Source organism: Primulina huaijiensis, chromosome 16, assembly GCF_012295235.1.
Source record: "Primulina huaijiensis isolate GDHJ02 chromosome 16, ASM1229523v2, whole genome shotgun sequence".
NCBI classification, from domain to species: domain Eukaryota; kingdom Viridiplantae; phylum Streptophyta; class Magnoliopsida; order Lamiales; family Gesneriaceae; genus Primulina; species Primulina huaijiensis.
The window spans coordinates 2,407,670-2,428,538 of record NC_133321.1 but is presented as its reverse complement, the minus strand read 5'-3'; the positions used below and the strand labels follow the sequence as shown (position 1 = coordinate 2,428,538).

The 20,869-nt window shown below is 36.8% G+C and overlaps 1 long non-coding RNA gene across 3 annotated transcripts; it reads right to left on the bottom strand.

Annotated features, from left to right (window-relative positions):
• Window positions 1-14,189: 14,189 nt before the first annotated feature.
• LOC140962043 (uncharacterized) lies at window positions 14,190-19,205 on the bottom strand. Of its 3 annotated transcripts, none has more exons than XR_012172435.1 (3): window positions 19,110-19,205; window positions 14,744-14,811; window positions 14,190-14,545 (listed from the first exon to the last, which is right to left on the bottom strand). It is a non-coding gene; the product is annotated as an uncharacterized lncRNA (long non-coding RNA). The 3 variants fall into 3 exon arrangements; XR_012172437.1 differs by lacking the exon at window positions 19,110-19,205 and adding an exon at window positions 16,913-17,046; XR_012172436.1 differs by lacking the exon at window positions 19,110-19,205 and adding an exon at window positions 14,911-14,987 and having other exon boundaries at window positions 14,740-14,811.
• Window positions 19,206-20,869: the final 1,664 nt, after the last annotated feature.

Sequence of the window (20,869 nt, the reverse complement as noted above, 5' to 3'; positions counted from 1 at the left end):
AATCTCACTGAATTAAACCCTTCAGTTATACATGGAATGTATGATTCAGGAACCTCAACATGTACATTATGCTCGATGGAATCCGTTTCAATATAAAATTTAATACACCACATTTTGTTACTAGAATTCAGCATAAACTGCAAATTGATGTCATCATTGATGTCAAGATGCACTTTTACACAACGTGACTTGTCCATGTAGGAATATGTGAGGCTCAATAACTTAAATTACGTTTAATTATCAAACAAAAATGATTTATTTAAATCTGCAGGAGAAAATTGGTTTAAAATACTTTAAAATAGACCTCAGAGCCTGAAAAATTTTGGCACATAGGACATACCAAAAAATTTAAAATACCTGTAAAAGAAAATAACTCAAGGACGATGATGCGGTATTCATAAACAAACACATGCAAGTATCGACCAGGCATAAAACATAAATATCACATGCAGTAGTTCAAATAAGCCGGCAAGGCTCCCAAACAACATAAATTAAATTCAAACAAGCAACAATCATTCCAATACTAATACAGATACACAGGACATCTCCTCGGATAATAAAACGTGACAAAAACTGACCACAACTCAAAATATATAAATATATCTAGCTGATAGACTCTGACGAGCCAAAACCAAATAATCCAACTCAACCACGAGCTCCGTCAGCGGAACCTCAGTCTGTTGCAAAACAACTCGGGAGATCTACCATGGTGCCCAAAAGCACCCACAACAGCCCCCTCCCCTCAGTAAACAACTGAGGTTAGGATTATGGTGTGAAACAATTCAACAAACATAACAATAAAATAAATCATGCATCAATATATATGTAGATGAAATGTGAAATGCATGAACATGGCTCAATATCAACGGGGTAAACGGAGCCAAACAAATGATACGATCAACAAGAATAATGCTCGAGCAACACATAAGGGAACTATATCGTTATGCAGCTAAATCGCCCTACCAAGTATGCGAGATATGCCAGACTGTGCTAATCAATACCCCCAACTCGGCCTCCATACAGCTGTAACAGTATATAACAGGAATGACACAAACAAACAGAATTGGATATCACAATCCCATCGCTCACCCCGAGGGCTACACTAACAACGGGATTGATCAATCTTAACTAAGGTTTCATGTGTATCAATATAAGCCTATCAGCCACAAATTGATCTTGAGTTATAGAACAACCAGTGCCGAATAACAATGAATAATAGTAACTGATCAACAAGAACGATAGAGCTCAAGATGTATGTCATAACGGTATGTCCTAGACTAAATGCCATATAACTGAACATATAACTCAATAATGTATTTAACAACTCAAACAATTCACATAAACAACAATAATAACACATAAGTATGCTTAAAACATAATTTAAGTGTTACTATTGTATGTTACCGAACTGTAACATACCTATCCTTCCATGAAAATAAAAATAATCAACTTTAACTTCCAAATTTATCACTTCGACATTCAAATCAAATAATATAGCAAGTCGAGTAAATTCCAATCCATCAACAATAATTCCAATGATTCAACTGTTATTTCCAAAATCTAAACTCGACACATTTATTATCCAAAATCTTCAATTTTTCCACTTACAATTATTTTCCTAACTCAATAATTATATTTAAAGTCTAAGAAATTCCGTATAATTAACTTTTCGTCAAAAGTTTATATTTTACCATTTTCGGCTTTTACTTAGGATCGGTTTTTGGGTCATAACTCATCACATACTTATCCAAAATATACTTACAATACATGGTTGAAATCCTAACTTAATTTTTCGCATTTCATCAGAAGACCTGGACAAGAATTTAGATCATCTCTACACGATTAAACGCCTAAAAATAGAAACAATGAAAATTAGATTCTATTAGAGTTCTAGATTCGGCACCTAAGAGCATAAAATTTATATCTAACTCATTATTTACTCAAATCAATATCTGCCAATTGAAAATGAAAGAAAACTCAATTATCTAAGTTTGTCCAGTCGAAACCATATTCAAATTCTCAATTGTTTGTGCCCAAAATATAATTGAACGCAACAGATTCATCTGTTCTCCGACAGATTTCCAGTAGCAGAGCAGTGTCAAGAAAATAGACATAACTCTCTCAATACTTGATAGAATTAAACGATTCTAGTCGTAATTTTAAAGATAACTCATAGATCTAGAACTTTCATTGGAACCAAAAGTCTAGAATCCAAATGCACGAGGGTCATATGCCTGAAATACAGTAGCTTTGCTACACACTTCAAACACAAAATGTGGTTTTGACATATTTTGGTAGAAAATTCATATCAAATCCATTACTAACTGTAATTTGATTATTCCAGAGGCCAAAGACAATCAACACAAAGCACTACAAGTTTTATTTAGGTCATGAATACAATTTATTATTATATACCATTATTCGACCAAGAAATAGAAGCCAAAAGTTCACTGAATCAGACAAGAAGCTGCTCAAAAACGAGCTGAAAATCAGCAGCATCGATCCGGCCGAATCCTTTCGCGACATTACTGATTTATGGTTGAATCAAAGCTTAGGATGTTAGGAACACATCCCTTGAAGAATTTTTGAGTTTCGACATTAGACGGAGAAGTTATGACTATTCTACTGCAGCTACTACAATGGTGACGAGAGTTTGGGGGAAAAATTTTATTCTCCCTTCTTTCATTCTCTCTCTCTAAGGTAAGTTTGGGTGTATGTATATGGTATGTAATGTATAGGGGTGTCAAAATGCGACACGACCCGTCAACCCGACACGACCCAACACGAAAAAAATCAGGTTCGGGTTGGGGTTTTCGGGTTCGGGTCGGTTCAGGTTGGGTGGGTTCGGGTTAGTGCCAGGTTAGACGGGTTTCGGGTTGGGTCGCGGGTTGACTCGAAATTTTGTTTTTTGAAAATATTACCTATATTTTTATATATTGTATGTTTGAATAAAATTTATTGTATATTTATATAATAAATTTTCAACATTTAATATTTATTTGTATTTTTTTATTTTTTTAACAATTGTTTATTTCATTTAGTAAATATATTTTTAATTTTCTACAATTAAACTTTCAAATTTAAATCAAAATTTTTTTCATTATGTGTTTAAATTAAAATATTACTATTATTTTTTTATTTTTTCGAATTTTTTTCATTAATTTTTTTAAAAAATATAAAAAAAATTCGGGTTAGACGGGTTGAGTCGGGTTAGACGTGTTCGGGTTGGGGGTTTTCGGGTTGCTTCGGGTTCGGGTTGGAAAAAAAATAAAAAAATTTCACGGGTTGACCCGAAATCCGTCCCACCCGACCCGATTGACACCCCTAGTAATGTAAAGCAATTTAATTTATAAAAATAGTAATCCGTGTTCTTTTTATCCCGATTTTGCATTTATTTTCTTCTCGTGTGTTACTTATCTCTTTATGTACTTTATATCGTTTAATTCTATGTTATTCTAAAATACATGTTTTTAACACACTTTCAAAAATTATTTGGCATAATAATTATTTTAATATACAACTCAATAATTATTCTAATATTGCCAAATTATCGGATAATATATTTTAGGGCCTTACAGAATATTTTGTTGTCAATTTTAAGTCAAATTTTGAACTTTCAAAATTTGTCAGCCAGTACATTATTTTCTTCAATTAACGAAAGTTAATAGATTGTGATACTCGTGTTGCCCTAAATATATTGACATTATAATTTACGGTATGATGTCTTATAATAACATTATCACCTATGAATAAAAGAACAGTCACACTATACATTCTTACATAAAAATTAAATAGATAAAAAAAATTGATAATAATTTTTTAAATTACAATTGCATAACAAAATATGGAATATAATAAATAATACATACTAAAATTTGTTTACGTGTGCTTTCATTTTTATTCTGATTATTATTATTATTAATAATAATAATAATAATAATAATAATGATTTTTATATAATATTTGCATAATATAAAATGATTAATAACTTCTACGCATCACCTAGTCTTTCATTCGGGAAGATCCATTAGAAGACTTTGATTTATACACCTCTTTATACAAACCCATTTCAACTTAGGACTTATAATTTTCCTAATCAAAACTCCTAGCACACTCTCGATTGTAGGTCGCAACCTCACGATCCACAAAATGTTTAACGTCTCTTATTTCAAAACTAAAAACACAATCTTTAATATCTTTGTGTGAAGACTCACTCAACTAAACTTTGAAGCTCAACTCTCATGTATATGTGCGAGTGATTGTGTGGGAGAGTTTAATTTTTTACAGTGCATTTATCTCTCAAATGTATCCGCACACATTGGGTTTGCTCTCATTCTAGCTCATTTCTTCATGTAGCATGTCCATGTTTTGAATCCCTTCAAAAACTTGAATTTGATCTTTAACATGTATTTATAGGCTCCAACAATGATATATACGTTAGAAACAATTTAAGGAAAATGTTTTTATTAAATAATTATTTTTAATTATTTAATATATGATATGTGTGTTAAGTGATTTTCGAAAATGGGCCCTTGTGGTATTTTTGTATGTCGAGTCATATTTTAAATCGGTAGTCGATTTTTAGCAAAATAGAGGACTTTCTGAGAGTTAGAGTAATATTTGTGAAAACGTACCAAAACGAAATATTTTACGTGTGTGTTATTGGGCCTAATAAACTTGTGTTAGTAGATTTTTGGGCCAAGCCCACTACACATCACTATTTAAAAAACCTAGGCCCAAATATGCACTCATTTTATTATCAAAACACACTCAAACCCTAGCCCCTCCCACACTCTCTCAGCCGCACACACACACACACACTCGCACACCAAAAGGATTTTTGGCTATGTTTTCAAGGAAAATTTAGTATGAGGATCGCCCCGTCCCTCCGGTGTTCGTCTCTAGCTGTGTTGGTTAGATATTTCGAGCATTTAACGCAAAGGCAAGCCCTATATCTTTTTTTCTCGTCTTTCACACCATAATATGTATTTTTGAATGTTTATGCACGATCCATGGCAGATCTCATGTTTCCTTCACGTTTTTCTTTTAATTGCATGAGAAAACTTGACTTGCATGACACGTTTTTGGTTTGTAACGAAGGGGCTGCCAAGGCTCGAGGGTTAAGAGTGATTTTATAGTAGGTTTGAAGGCGTGTAAGTGCTGGATTCGAGGTTGGTGCAAGCCTTGTGGAGAACCGATCGGATCTTCACACTTTGGAATAGGGTTGGCTCGGTCAGGTGGTATGAGGGGTGCAGATGTGTAAGGGTCATTCCAGGCCTTGGATTAGACTTTGGTGGGTCTAAGACGTGGCCTAAGGTGGCTCGTTCACAATTGGTTATGGGATAGGAGTATATCGAGGGAGCTAGGTGAGGTTGTGGCTCGATTTTGGGGTGTTTCGAAGGAATCTCCCACGACCACGTGCATGGGGCTGAGGGCCACGGGTGGTTCAGTCCAGGAGGGTCTAGGGGTGGTCTAGGAAGGTCTAGTTTGGGTCTGGTCCAAGCTAGTTCGAGGTAGGTTCGAGATATTGACTTGGAAATGTAGTTAGGGTTTCGGCCGCTCTTGTGCAGAATTTTCCAGTAGCTGGCCAAGGACTTTTGACGGTCTTACACTATCTGAATTAGGTTGTTTAAGGGCTGGTAATTTGTGGTTAAGTCATGGTTCAAGTTGAGAAAATTTGGTTGTGTTACGGATTGATTGGGGTTAAAACTAGGATTCCGTTCCAAGTTTTATAACGAAATTTTGAATGTAATGTATGGGCTCGAGTTTACGTCTAAAAATGATTATAAGTATGTTTAAAGGTGTTTTAATAAGTTTGTATGGATTCGGGTCGAAATTTTAAGGTCAATGGGTAAAATGGTACCAAAATTGAGTTAGCAGTCCTGACAGTGCCCTGACCTCTAATAATGCATGTTTAAAATGTTTATTTGACATGAATATGGAATTTTATGAAAATGCTGAAATACATTGCATGCTTTTTTTCAATAAAATTTATGTATATGCATGAAATTTTATTAAATAGTGAATATGATGACATGTTTGAAGGAGGTGACTTGGTTGTGACTAATACGAACAAGAACACGAAACATGTAAGGCCAAGGCTCAGTTGATGGGTTAGAGTGTAGTTGATGTTCCCGCCGCCTGGTACCATGGTTATACGTAGATTGATCCATCGAATAACAGCTGATATGAAAGTCACAACTAATGATCTGAATTCAATAAAGAAAAAAAGGAATATGTTTATGAAGACATGATTTGAATATGTTTATGTTTATTTACATGGTTATGTTTAAGTTCATGCTTTAGAAATATCATGAAAGTTATTTTAATTATAGTACTTTTTACTGTTGCTTGATATGCATATGTATTTTGTTATAACGGTTCAGCTGTGTTGAGTCTTTATACTCACTAGGTGTGATTGATGTAGGTGAGCAGTTTGTTGATGAGGAGACTAGAGGTGCTGAGGACTGAGCGGACTGTACTGATGGCGCACTGGAAGCCTTAGGACCTTGTATTTTTCCACATTTCATGATTTTAAGAGGACATGTTTAAACAATTTTAAAAGGTTAAGGATTTTACTGTGTTGAGAGTTTTTGGCAAATTTTATTATGCTTGGTATTTTACGTTTAACAGTAGCGTTTCAGTCGATTACACTTTTAGATTTTTAACCGCAGTTATTTTATTCAGTAGTTGGGTCGTTTGGTAAATCGAGTGGAACGAATTTTTATATATATTTATGTATGTATATTTCGGCCAAGTCTTATACTTTTAAAAAAAACCAGTAGCATTTTATCAGTAGACGTTATAGTTAGTATCAAAGCAGGGTTTTTTTGTAGAGGCTTGTGCCACCGCCAGCTTCAGAAGCTCAGTCGTCAAGCCTCAAGTCTATAAGATTTCATGCTTTAAATGTTTTAAATATTTTTAATGTTATCACCTGCATGATTTACGTGTTTCAGTATATGTCGAAATGATCATATGTGTTGACGTTAAAAGATTTAAAAGTTAGATTGAATTGCATGTTGGTTACGTTCAGAATTTGGACTGTATTCAGATATGCCTCCTAGACAAGTTCCTAACACTGACAGGCAGGATGGTAATCCTAGAGATGGCAGAGTTTTTCCACCACCACCACCTGGAAACTATTAGAGTAGGTGCCCGTCGAGCCAAGTGTTGGCCGAGTGTTCACAATGAAACTCTATGTATAAACAATCTTTATTTTAATTATATTTGAAATTATTATTTTGGCACATCTTTATCTGTATACTCATGCTAGTTGCATAGATAAAGTCCTTGAATATATAAATAGTAGAAAGAATATGAGATGCTCATATGATGAGTATCATGAAACTCATATTTGGAATACTGTATATTCTAAACAGTTCCTAGCCGATTCAGCCGCCGCTAAGAAGGATATAGGCCGCTCGAGTTTGAGACTATTATCTGCGATGTGAGTACCATGTTTCATTGGTAGGGGACATTGTGATGTTCGAGCATGCAGATAGGTGCTCCTGGTAGAGTACACTGAAAAACCCTCCATATAGGACTTTTCAAGTGGTTCTCACTTATCGAGTGGAAACGTCCTAGTTTATGGTTGTATATCATTAGTCCTTATGACCCGGGACAACATTGAGACTCTATATGCTAGCATTGTACTTTGACTTGTTTACCGACTCATATGGGGTCATCAGGTGGCAAGGTTGGGTGTTTTGTCGAAACATATAGGAGTCGATGCATTGTAGTCGGGGATTCACCGCTTACCTTCGGATATGGATATCCTATGTGTATGTAGTATGAAATCTCTGATCAGAGTGTTGGTGGTAATTATGAAAGGGGTTTCATAGATTACACCATCGATGCAACTACGACACGACACATAGTATCGATTCTTTGACAGCTCTCGATATACCAATAGTTGTCGAATCGTTCGGGATATATGAGATGAAGGGATCGTACTGTACGCTAACCATAATTGAATGGTTCTTGTAGGCACTATCATTTGATGCCTAGGGAATCATGTAAGCGATGCTGCTAGGCGTTTAACATGATTGGTTGGGTACTATCAGACTTTAGTTCTGACATTCTTATTATCAAGGAGTTGATAAGCAAGAATGAAGAAATTGGGGTATGCTCATATAAGGACATGTTTAGTCCCGAATCACATTGAGATGTGAACCAACGGATAGTTGTATCATTGAACCATTGAGGGTCACACAAGTGCTAACTTTCTAGATCCCGTTGAGAAGTAAAATAGTTCAATATGTTGTACGGCTTATAAAGGAGTTTATAAACATAAATAAAAATAGAAGTGTGACTTCTATAAGAAGATTATGAGGAATGTAACTAAATTAATTAAACACTAGTAGGCCTAGTAGAGTCCAAATAATTAAATTAAATCAATTGTTGGATTAATTATATCACATTGGGCCTTGTAGAGCCTAATTAGAAATAATTATTCAACTAGTAGGCTTGAGTAAATTCAAGTAAGGTTTAATTGGTCTCAGATTTGTTTGAGACATTTAAATAAAAGTCAATGGGCCTTGAAATTGTCACAAGCCCAAGTAGAAAAGCATGCAAATGAGGTGATGGGTTGGAGGCAACTTTTTCATTAAAGAAGTCATGGCATGCTCATGCACTTTATCACTTTTTCATACACCAAGAAAAACACTCCTCCTTCTCTCTTCCTTTATGTTGGCGGAAACTTTGAAGCTTTTTCCCTTCAATTTTTCTTTCTTCAATTGTTGAGGAAACACTCTCTTCTCAAATGAAAAATACTATAATTTTTCTAGTGTAAAATTAGAGTAGATTTAGCTTGTTAGTGGTGGACCTAATTTGAAAGAAGGATTCCAAGAACAAGGAAAGCTTGTAGAGGGCCTTGCGATTGAAGAGCTTAGTTGTTTGACAACTAAGTTGGAGCCAACATCAATCTTTTAAGATTGATAGGTATATCTTTAAAACACCCTATGTATGACATTTTTTGTTTTATTGTATTTGTTATATACTATAGTGTTTGAGGTGATCGGTTTTTGCTTGAAAAATAATTTTGAAACTTCCGTTGCGCAAGCGGGCACCTTAATCGACCCCCTTTCAGAAACCCCGCCACCTGAGTTTTGGAGGGCATAGCTCGACTGATGGAGCAAGCCCAGCAGGTATCTAGGCCACAGGAGGACATTTATGAGCAGTTTAGGAGGCTGAATCCGAAGGAGTTCATTGGCACTACCGACCCGTTCGTGGCTGAGGGTTGGATCAGGTCCCTGGAGTTACACTTTCGATATCTTGACATGGGGGATGCTGACAGGGTTAGATGTGTCACCTACATGCTACAGGATGATGCATCTTTGTGGTGGGAAGGAGCAGCTCACGAGGTTAATCTAGCTATTCTCAAATTGGATCAGTTTAAAGACCTTTTCTATAGCAAGTATTTCCCTGCAGAAGTCAAGGGGCGTCTGACAAATGAGTTCATAAGTCTCCAACAAGGGGACTCGTCTATTGCAGAGTTCGTCCGAAAGTTTGACCAGGGCTGTCACTTTGTGCCCATTATTGCTAGGGACGCTGCAAAGAAGCTGAGGCACTTCATGGATGGCCTCAGACCCACCATTCGCTGAGATGTTATGCTGATGAGGTCGGCGAGTCATGATGCTGCCACTGCATGTGTCTTTCAGGCAGAGCAGACTTTGAAAGACATAGATGTGGAGATGCAGAGGAAGAGGCACCATGCTCAGTAGAGTTCATAGGTCCTCAAGAAGCAGTTCACAGGGCCTCCTAGAAACTAGGGGCAGCAGAAGCCCCAGGGCCAGTTTAAGAAGCCGGGGCTGCAGAAGCCCCCTAAATACATAGGTGCCCTGAAGCAAGAGGAGAGACAACCATGCAAACATTGCAACTGTTTCCATTACGGTAAATGCATGTAGGGAACGTTCAAATGCTTCATCTGCAAAGAAGAGGGTCATAAGGCTACTGATTGTCCAAAGAACAAAGCACCCATTACCGGCAGTGCTTAAGTTATGCATGCCGAAGAAGCAGAAGTGGAGCCAGACGCGACATTGATAACCGGTAACATATTTGCTTAACATTTTTACATTTTTTGATTCGCATGAAATATTAAGTTGATCAATGAAGTTGTTTTGGGAATCAAGAACTTAGAAGGAAATTAAGTTGCATGCTCTAATTAGGTGGATTTAAAGAAAGGCAATGAATTTTTGAAAATTTAGACTTGATATGTCAACTTTATTTTGTAAAAGAGAGTTGAATTAAAGTAATTTAAGAATTATTGAGGGTGGATTTGCATAAGCCGAAAACTTGAAATACTAGAATGCAATGACTAAGTTGCAAATCCGAAAAGCTCATGGCCTTTAGGACAAAAATAAAAATTTATAAGGGCTTTTTTGCTATTGCTCGAAACTTTTGAGGAGGGTTTTGTGATTAATTCGAGAAATTCAAGGACCGAAATGAAATTATGTGAAATTATGTGGGACAATTTGTGTAATTCGGAACTTTTAAACATTTATCGGAGTAATTTCAAAGACTTATGGGTTATTACGGTTAGAATTTCTTGAATTTATTATGCTTGAACGGCTTTGATGGTATTTCTGTCGCAGGAAGGATATTTATTTCAGGTGTAGCTACCTAAGCACTGCTAGATTTAGGAGCTACACATTTATTTAAATCCGAGATGTTTGTAAAGCGACTGGGAATTGTACCAGAGAACATAGATTTGGGCTTTAGAGTATCGATTCCTTCTGGTGATCAGATGTTTACTTCAAAGATAGTGAAAAGTTTAGAGCTTCGATTACAGAAGAAGGTTGTGCAGGTAGATTTGATTGTGCTACCGATGCCTGATTTCGACATCATTCTGGGGATGGATTGACTAGCTTTGAATGGAGCTTCGACAGATTTCCGGCACAGGTCAGTGTCTATTCGACCACCCAGTGGGAAATATTTTGTTTTTGAGGCAGCAAGGAACAAGTAGATGTCGCACATTATCTCCTATATCTGTGCGAGGAAACTTTTGAAGAGAGGCTGCCAAGCATTTCTGGCGAGCATTGTGTCAGTACCTGAAGCAGTCGGTCAGAGACTAGAAGATGTCGAGGTTGTCAGAGATTTTCCTAGCGTATTTTCTGAGGACGTTTCTGACATTCCACCAGACTGAGAGGTGGATTTATCTATCAAGTTGATGTCTGGTACAATGCCGATTTCGAAGGCACCCTACCGTCTAACACCTGTAGAGATGAAAGAGTTGAGAGATCAGATTCAAGATCTGCTGGACAAGGATTTTATTCGCCCGGGTTTCTCTTCATGGGGCACACCAGTACTGGTTGTGAAGAAGAAGGATGGCAGTATGCGGCTCTGCATCGATTACAGAGAGCTGAACAGAGTCACCATCAAGAATAAGTATCCCCTGCCTAGAATCGAGGACTTATTTGATCAGCTGCAGGGAGCATCGGTGTTTTCGAAGATAGATCTTCGTTCAGGATATCACCAGCTGAAATTGAGAGAGGCAGACGTTCACACGACAACTTTCAGGACTTGATATGGGCACTACGAGTTTATGGTGATGTCTTTCGGATTGACTAACGCGCCAGCGATCTTCATGGATCTCATGAATTGCGTATTTCAGCCGTATTTGGATCACTTCGTTATATTCTTTATAGATGATATACTGATCTACTTAAAGAGCATTGAGGAGCACAGTAAGCACTTGAGAACGACACTACAGACATTGAAAGACAGACAGTTATATGCCAAGTTCAGCAAGTGCGAGTTCTGGCTCGACAGAGTGGCGTTCTTAGGCCACATTATTTCCAGATATGTATTTGAGGTTGATCCCAACAAGGTTGAGGCAGTTAGAGATTGACCAGTGCCTAAAAGTGTGACAGAGATCCAACGTTTCTTAGGTCTAGCTGGGTACTACATGAAGTTTATTCAGGACTTTTCTTCTATTGCGGTACCCATGACCGCCTTGACAAAGAAAAATGCCAAATTCATTTGGGGATCAGAGTACCAGGAGAGTTTTGAGAAGCTGAAGCAAGCATTGACTTCAGTACCAGTTCTAGCGATGCCATAAGGGCAAGGAGAGTATATGCTATACAAGGATGCTTCGAAACTCAGTTTGGGAGCGGTTCTGATGCAGCACGACAAAGTGATAGCTTATGCATCTAGACAGCTGGAAGTTCATGAGAAAAATTATCCAACTCATGACCTCGAGCTAGCAGCTGTATTAATCGCTCTGAAGATTTGGAGACTCTATCTATATGGGGAGAAGTACAATATTTTCACAGATCATAAAAGTTTGAAATACTTCTTCACCCAGAAAGAGCTGAATATGAGGCAAAAGAGATGGTTAGAGCTGGTTAAGGATCATGACTACGACATTATCTACCACTCGAGAAAGGCTAATTTAGTCGCAGATGCTTTGAGCAGGAAGGATGCAGTGATTGCTCAGTTGTCAGTCCACAGGCCCTTGAAGGCAGAGATTCAGAGATTCGAACTTTCAGTGTATGCTAGGGGCGATGCTCCTAATCTTTCAACCGTGACAGTTCAGTCGACATTGAGAGACAGGATTCGAGCATGTTGGTCTTCTGAAGAGCATTGCAGAAGTGGAGACTGAGGGATGAGTCCAAGGGTCTGAGATTGTATTATGTCGAGGATGGCTTAGTCTGATATCGCAACTGACTGTGGGTTCCTATTGGTGATTCATTGAAGGAAGACATTATGAAGGAAGCATACAGCACCCCGTACTCCATTCACCCAGGGAGTACGAAGATATATAAGGATCTGCAATCCTTGTATTGGTGGCCAGGCATGAAGCGAAATATTTTGCGTTTTGTGTCTGAGTGCTTGACATGTCAGCATGTTAAGGCAGAGCATCAGAAACCTGCAAAAAATCTTAGACCGCTCTCTATTCTCGAGTGGAAATGGGAGAACATCAAGATGGATTTTGTGACAGGGCTACCAAGGACAGTTGGAGGATATAATGTCATCTGGGTGATAGTCGATGGGCTTACTAAATCAACACATTTCCTACCGATTAAAAAGATTTTCACCATGACTCAGTATGCAGAGAAATAGTCAAATTTCAAGGGATTCTAGTGTCTATAGTTTCAAACAGAGATCCGAGGTTTACATCTGCTCTCTGGAAGAGTCTGCATCAGGCATTGGGTACCAAGTTGCTATTCAGTACAGCTTTTCACCTTCAGACTGACGGTCAGTCTGAGAGAGTGATTCAGATCTTGGAGGATCTACTCAGGGCTTGTGTGATCGACTTCCAGGGCAGATGGGAGCCGAAGTTACCTCTCGTGGAGTTCACATACAACAACAGCTATCAAGTATCTATTGGTATGGCTCCTTACTACACACTTTATGGGAGAAAGTGTAGATCACCGATCTATTGGGATGAGGTAGGTGAAAGAGTAGAGTTGGGTCCAGACATTGTCAGGAAGACCGCAGAGCTAGTAGTTAAGATCCGAGATAGCATGAAGATTTCTCAGAGCCATCAAAGAGTTATGCAGATAAGCGACGCAGAGATATAGAGTTTGCAGTGGGTGACCACGTATTTGTGAAAGTTGCACCTATGAAGGGTGTAATGAGATTTGGCGAGAAAGGCAAACTCAGTCCTAGATTCATAGGACCATTTGAGATTTTCGAGAGAGTTGGGACACTAGCCTACAGAGTTGCATTGCCATCGAATCTGGCTGGAGTTCATAGTGTGTTCCACATCTCGATGCTACAAAAGTACATGTCCAATCCTTCGCATGTGCTGAATTATGAGCCTCTGCAGCTGACAACGAACCTGACTTTCGAGGAAAGACCTACCTAGATTTTGGACAGACGAGAAAGAAGACTTCAGAACAAAGTGATTCACATGGTCAAAGTCAAGTGGCTAAATCATTACGAGGATGAAGCTACTTGGGAGTAGGAGTGTGCAATCGGTCTATTCGGTGACCGACCGAACCGAATAGACCTATAACCGATTTAACCGATTTTATTTCAGAATAACCGAACCGACCGAATTAATCATAGAAATCGAATTAACCAAACCGATTTTTAAATCGGTTATTTCGATCACCGACCGAAATAACCGATTTTTTTAAAAAAAAATGTGATTTATAACCAAAAAAAAAAGAGAAAGAGAAAAAGAAAGCATGAGTGCATGACTATCTTGAACGATACAAACTCGAAGATATTACAATCAAAATTGAAGATATTACGATCAAACATAAACGATACAAACTTGAAGATATTACAATCACCAAAACGTAAGCATGAGTGCATGACTATCTCGAAAGAAATCAAGTCTCTCATCATAATATTATTGCGCAATAGTTGGAGAGCTTTTCTTCATCAAGTTTGATTTTAATAAAAGGAAACTGCTGCTCCTTCATGGTTTGAATGGGTGCTGGACCATGAAAAATTCCTCCAAAACCATCTACTTTTGTGCTTGTCGTGGTGCGACATTACTTGGATTCTGTTCTTCTCAACATTTCCCACATAATCTTCACGTCCTCGTATCCACAACTTTGAATGTCATTATGCAGTTTCAAAAGTCCGGCACCTCAATAAATCAAAAGTCAAAAACACAAGAAAAAGAACATAAGATAACATGCGATAATCTTTGTTTATCGTAGAAAAATGTGTTAGCATCAACCATGGATGGACATAGAATAATGTTCGAGAAGTAATAATTCAGAAGATGAAACAGAGAACATAATAAAATACATGACAAAACGTTTCATATATCATTCTCACTTACGTATTTCATTTATGATTTATCCACAGGTATTGTTGAGGAAGATGAGTCCAACCCAAGTTTTGCTATCTCTTAAAAAGAAAGTATGACATACAAGTAAAATAAATTAGAAGTTTATAGCAATAAAAAAAGTTATAACTATAACATTTTTATAAAAAAAAAAAACTTACGATCTTCTAGGTTTTCCATATCCTCCAAAGTCTCTTCAACATTAATTGGTATTGGGCATAAACGGAGCCAATCTTGTGTGCAAACAAGGATTTCCACTATCTTAGGAGTCACTGAACTCCTAAAACAATCAAGTACTCGGCCACCCGTACTAAAAGCAGATTCTGAACTAACAGTTGATATTTGAATAGCCAACACATCACGAGCAACTTCAGAAAGTATGAGAAATCTATGACAATTTTGCTTCCACCATCCCAAAATATCAAAATATTCATAATACTCCTCAACCATCTCATTTAGATATCTTTCCAATTCTGAAATATTACCATCACCAAAACTCTGTGCCTTTTGCTTTTTGTACTTCTCAAGAATTGATTGTCTTTTTAAATCTGTTTGACTTGCACTTTTTTGCTCAACGTCACTTACTTGTTGAATAGATAACACTTTTGATTTGCTTCCTTGAGGCTCCATCTTCTCCTTGTAATTTTTATACAAAGAAAGCAAAGTTTCTTTTACTATCTTTCCTACTCTTGTACCCATTTCATCTCCATACAATTCTAACAACATGAGTTCAACAAAATCCAATTTGTGTCTTGGATCGAGCACCACCGCAACATAGAGTAAATTACTCATTTTCTCGGGATCTCCCCAGTACTTGTCAATTTTTTTTTCATTTTAACTCCCATAGAATATACACCAAAATCGTCACTTTCTTTCCACTCTTTCAATATTGTGTGAATGAAACTAATCTCATGTGCAAAAATATTGGATGTGACATACAATGAACCTGAAACTTTCAAAGTTAGTTCATAAAATACTTTCAATAAAGCAACAAAAGTCCTAGCATTTTCCCAATCGACACTAGTAGGCCTCCCATCGAAAGTTCTCATTTTTTTTAGCTTTACCATCTGCACAGAATACCACCTCTCCACCATCATTCACAACATCAATCCATTTTGTGAGTTGAAGATCCAATTTATAACATGGATCTTGTTCATCAAATCTTTCGAAAGCCCTTTCAAATTTTTGATCTACATTCAACATTAAGAAAGTTGAGTTCCATCTTGTTGATACGTCAAGGCATAAAGAATTCTTGCTTTCAATTTTTTCAATCTTCACACATTCTTTAAACTTATTTAATCTAGAAGGAGATTTTTTGACATATTTCACTACATCTCTGACCCTTGTCACCGACTCACTCATATCTTTCAAGCCATCAACAACAATCAAATTGATTGTATGAGCTACACACCTCATATGAATGCACTCTCCCTTTAAGATAGTAGAATCTCAATTTGCCATCTTTCTTTTCAAATTACTGATTGCGACATCATTTGAACTTGCATTGTCAACCGTAATCGTCAAAATTTTGTCAATTCCCCAATCCCTTAAGCATGTCTCAATTGCTAAACTAATGGACTCACCTTTATGACTTGTAACTGGACAAAAATTGATAATCTTTTTTTGTAAAGTCCAATTTTTATCAATAAAGTGAGCTGTCAGACACATATAATTGATTTTTTGAATCGATGTCTATGTATCTGTTGTCAAACAAACTCTTTGTGATGAACTTTTTAATAAACTTTTTAACCTTTCTCTCTCAACTTCATATAAATCAACAATATCACGTGCAATTATCCATCTTGAAGGGATTCGAAACTTTAGACATGTTATAGCCATAAACATTTTTAATCCATCCCTTTCTACAAATTTGAAAAGGTGTTCATCAACCACAATCATTCTAGCCAAAGCTTTCCTACATACTTCTTGATCAAATTTCCAAGTAGTTAAACACGCCTCACTGTCTTTTGCACCTTGTTGTAGACTTAATTGTGCTTGATTAGTCTCAATAACATGTGGGTTTTTTCTACAAGAATTCATATGTGCCCTCAAACTCGCTGTTCCATTTTTATATGGATCACAATAAAATTCCTTCTCACAATACTTGCATTTAGCTTTAATTTCATTTTCAGAATTGGAAAATTTTGTGAAATGCTCCCATACCTCACTTCTTGGTTTCATTGCTTTTCGTTTGGTTGCCTTCACTTTAGAATTCACACATATTCCAGTTGAAGGTTGTAAAATGGAACAACTATCATCAATATCCATAATTGATATATCTTCTTGCCTTGACATCTACAATTAAATCATAAAATTTTTCATCAAAATAACAAATAACAAATCAATCTTGAATTTTTTTTGTGATGCCTCAAAGACTTTATGGTTACCGAAATAAGCTGTAGCAGATCATCTGGTTAGGATAATCAAACTTTATGTAACACATTATTTAAAATGATGCATCATGATACCATGCACAAGCTGCAACTGAATCTAAGAGTGGGAATGAGAAAAATGATGCATCATGATACCATGCACAAGCTGCAACTGAATCTAAGAGTGGGAATGAGACTAAGAAAGGAAGAAAAATAACTTCAACAAAGTAGAGAAGAACACTCAATAGTTATTACTCCTTCATACATGTTTCCATTCAAGTATATCTATAAACAATGTTCCAATCCCTAAATGCCATATTTCTTTCTAAAATGTGTTTACTTAAAGATTAATGATTTAAAGTCCACTGACTCTCGTCTATCACCTTTGCGGTGCAANTTTTTGAATCGATGTCTATGTATCTGTTGTCAAACAAACTCTTTGTGATGAACTTTTTAATAAACTTTTTAACCTTTCTCTCTCAACTTCATATAAATCAACAATATCACGTGCAATTATCCATCTTGAAGGGATTCGAAACTTTAGACATGTTATAGCCATAAACATTTTTAATCCATCCCTTTCTACAAATTTGAAAAGGTGTTCATCAACCACAATCATTCTAGCCAAAGCTTTCCTACATACTTCTTGATCAACTTTCCAAGTAGTTAAACACGCCTCACTGTCTTTTGCACCTTGTTGTAGACTTAATTGTGCTTGATTAGTCGCAATAACATGTGGGTTTTTTCTACAAGAATTCATATGTGCCCTCAAACTCGCTGTTCCATTTTTATATGGATCACAATAAAATTCCTTCTCACAATACTTGCATTTAGCTTTAATTTCATTTTCAGAATTGGAAAATTTTGTGAAATGCTCCCATACCTCACTTCATGGTTTCATTGCTTTTCGTTTGGTTGCCTTCACTTTAGAATTCACACATATTCCAGTTGAAGGTTGTAAAATGGAACAACTATCATCAATATCCATAATTGATATATCTTCTTGCCTTGACATCTACAATTAAATCATAAAATTTTTCATCAAAATAACAAATAACAAATCAATCTTGAATTTTTTTTGTGATGCCTCAAAGACTTTATGGTTACCGAAATAAGCTGTAGCAGATCATCTGGTTAGGATAATCAAACTTTATGTAACACATTATTTAAAATGATGCATCATGATACCATGCACAAGCTGCAACAGAATCTAAGAGTGGGAATGAGAAAAATGATGCATCATGATACCATGCACTAGCTGCAACTGAATCTAAGAGTGGGAATGAGACTAAGAAAGGAAGAAAAATAACTTCAACAAAGTAGAGAAGAACACTCAATAGTTATTACTCCTTCATACATGTTTCCATTCAAGTATATCTATAAACAATGTTCCAATCCCTAAATGCCATATTTCTTTCTAAAATGTGTTTACTTAAGATTAATGATTTAAAGTCCACTGACTCTCGTCTATCACCTTTGCGGTGAAACTATACAAAGTCTCAAAACTCTTCTTGCCTTGAAACAATACTCCATTTCATAGTTATATAATTCAACTAAGATTAGTCAATCAATTAAAGGCAAATCTAAGTCCCTTGTGCAGGTTGTGCTAAACATATGTACACTGAACCTCATTACAATTTAAACGACCACCCAACTTCATACACCCACTAATCGAAAACAAAACCAGTGAACACAATCATAAATCCATCATGGATTTAGATTTATTGCACCGTAATAAATCTTAAGATTAATCCTAAAAAAACTATAAAAAAACCAACCCAACACAAAAACTTAAAACTGAATTAACTAGCACACTATCTCATCATCCTTAGATCCATTTACAATCACTGCGAAAGAAGGGGCAGCACATGAAGAGCAAATCAACGGCAGAAATGTCAGAAGAAAACATACTTCTTCAAGAAATTCAAAGTCCACAAAAGCAGAGATGCAAGAACACTTGTACTAATAAATAAAACCAACATTGTCACCTCTGGCCAGCCTGTTTTCGTTGTTGAACAGCCCGCTCAGCACTTGTCTCCCGCACTCATCCGTCACTTTCGAAGCCCGTCTGCGTGAAATTTTCTTCGCTTAAGATGCCTTCTCAATTAGGTCAAATGAAACTTATAATGGGTTGACAAGTTTGGCCCATATATTAAAAGTTGGGCTTCTTTACCATTAATTTCTAATTACCCATTTACAATTTAAATTATTATAAATTATAAATTATAAATCGGTTTTCTGGTTTAACCGAATTTTTAAAATTAGAATCGAAACCGAACCGAATTAACCGATTTTTAAAATTTCAAAACCGAATTTCCAAATTAACCGAACCGATTTTTTTAATTAATTCGGTTCGGTCGGTTAATTCGGTTTAACCAAAAATTTTGCAGACCCCTACTTGGGAGACTGGGACTGAGATGAGGAGTCGCTACCCGGAATTTTTCGATAAGTTTTAAATTTCGAAGACGAAATTTTAGTTAAGGAGGGGAGGAATTGTAAGGTTTAGAAATTCAATGACGTAACATGGCTGCAGGAAAAACTAGAGTATTGTTAAAAATGCTTAATTAAATGTTTTAAATGCATTTAATGCATATTTATTACATAATTTTATGATTATATGGCATGGTTTGCTAGAACTGCATAAATTAAAGCTTTTGTTGTATTCGATACTCGAACGAAGAACGGAGACCGGGTACAGTTTAAAGAAAATGTTTTTACTAAATAATTATTTTTAATTATTTAATATATGATGTGAGTGTTAGGTGATTTTCGAAAATGGGCCCTTTGTGGCGTTTTTGCACGTCGAGTCATATTTTAAACTGGTTTTCGATTTTTAACAAAACGGATGACTTTTTGAGGGTTCGAGGTAATATTTTTGAAAACGTACCAAAACGAAATATTTTACGTGTGTGTTGTTGGGCCTAATGGGCTTGTGTTAGTAGATTTTTGGGCCAAGCAGACAACAACTCATTATTTTAAAAACCTAGGCCCAAATATTCACTCGTTTTATTATTACAACACACTCGACTAGCCCCTCCCCACACCCTCTCGGCCGCACACACACACTCGCACACCAGCCGGATTTCGACCGTGTTTTCAAGGAAAATTCAGTAGGAGAATCGCATCGTCCCTCCGGTGTTCGTCTCTCGCTACATTGGTTAGATTTTTCGAGCATTTGGATGCAAAGACATGCCCTATACCTTTGTTTTTCTGTCTTTCACATATAATATGTATTTTTGAATGTTTATGCACGATCCAAAACAGATCTCATGTTTCCTTCACGTTTTTCTTTGAATTGCGTGAGAAAACTTGACTTTCATGACATATCGCTCACGTTTTTGGTTTGTAATGAAGGAACTGCTAAGGCTCGAGGGTTAAGAGGGATTTTGTAGCAGATTTGAAGGTGTGTAAGTGCTGGATTCGAGGTTGGTGCAAGCCTTGTGGAGAACCGATCAGATCTTTACGTTTCGGAATAGGGTTGGCTCGATCGGGTGATAAAATGGGTGCAGCGGTGCAAGGGTCATTCCAGGCCTTGGATTAAACTCTAGTGGGTCTGAGACGTGGCCTAGGGTGGCTCATGCATAGCTGGTAATAGGCTAGGAGCATATCGAGGGAGCTAGGTGTGGTTGTGGCTCTATTTGGGGTGTTCCAGGGGAATCTCACAAGACCGCGTGCATGGGGCTGAGGGCCACGAGTGGTTCAGTCCAGGAGGATCCAGTGGTGGCCTAGGAAGGTCTGGTTTGTGTTA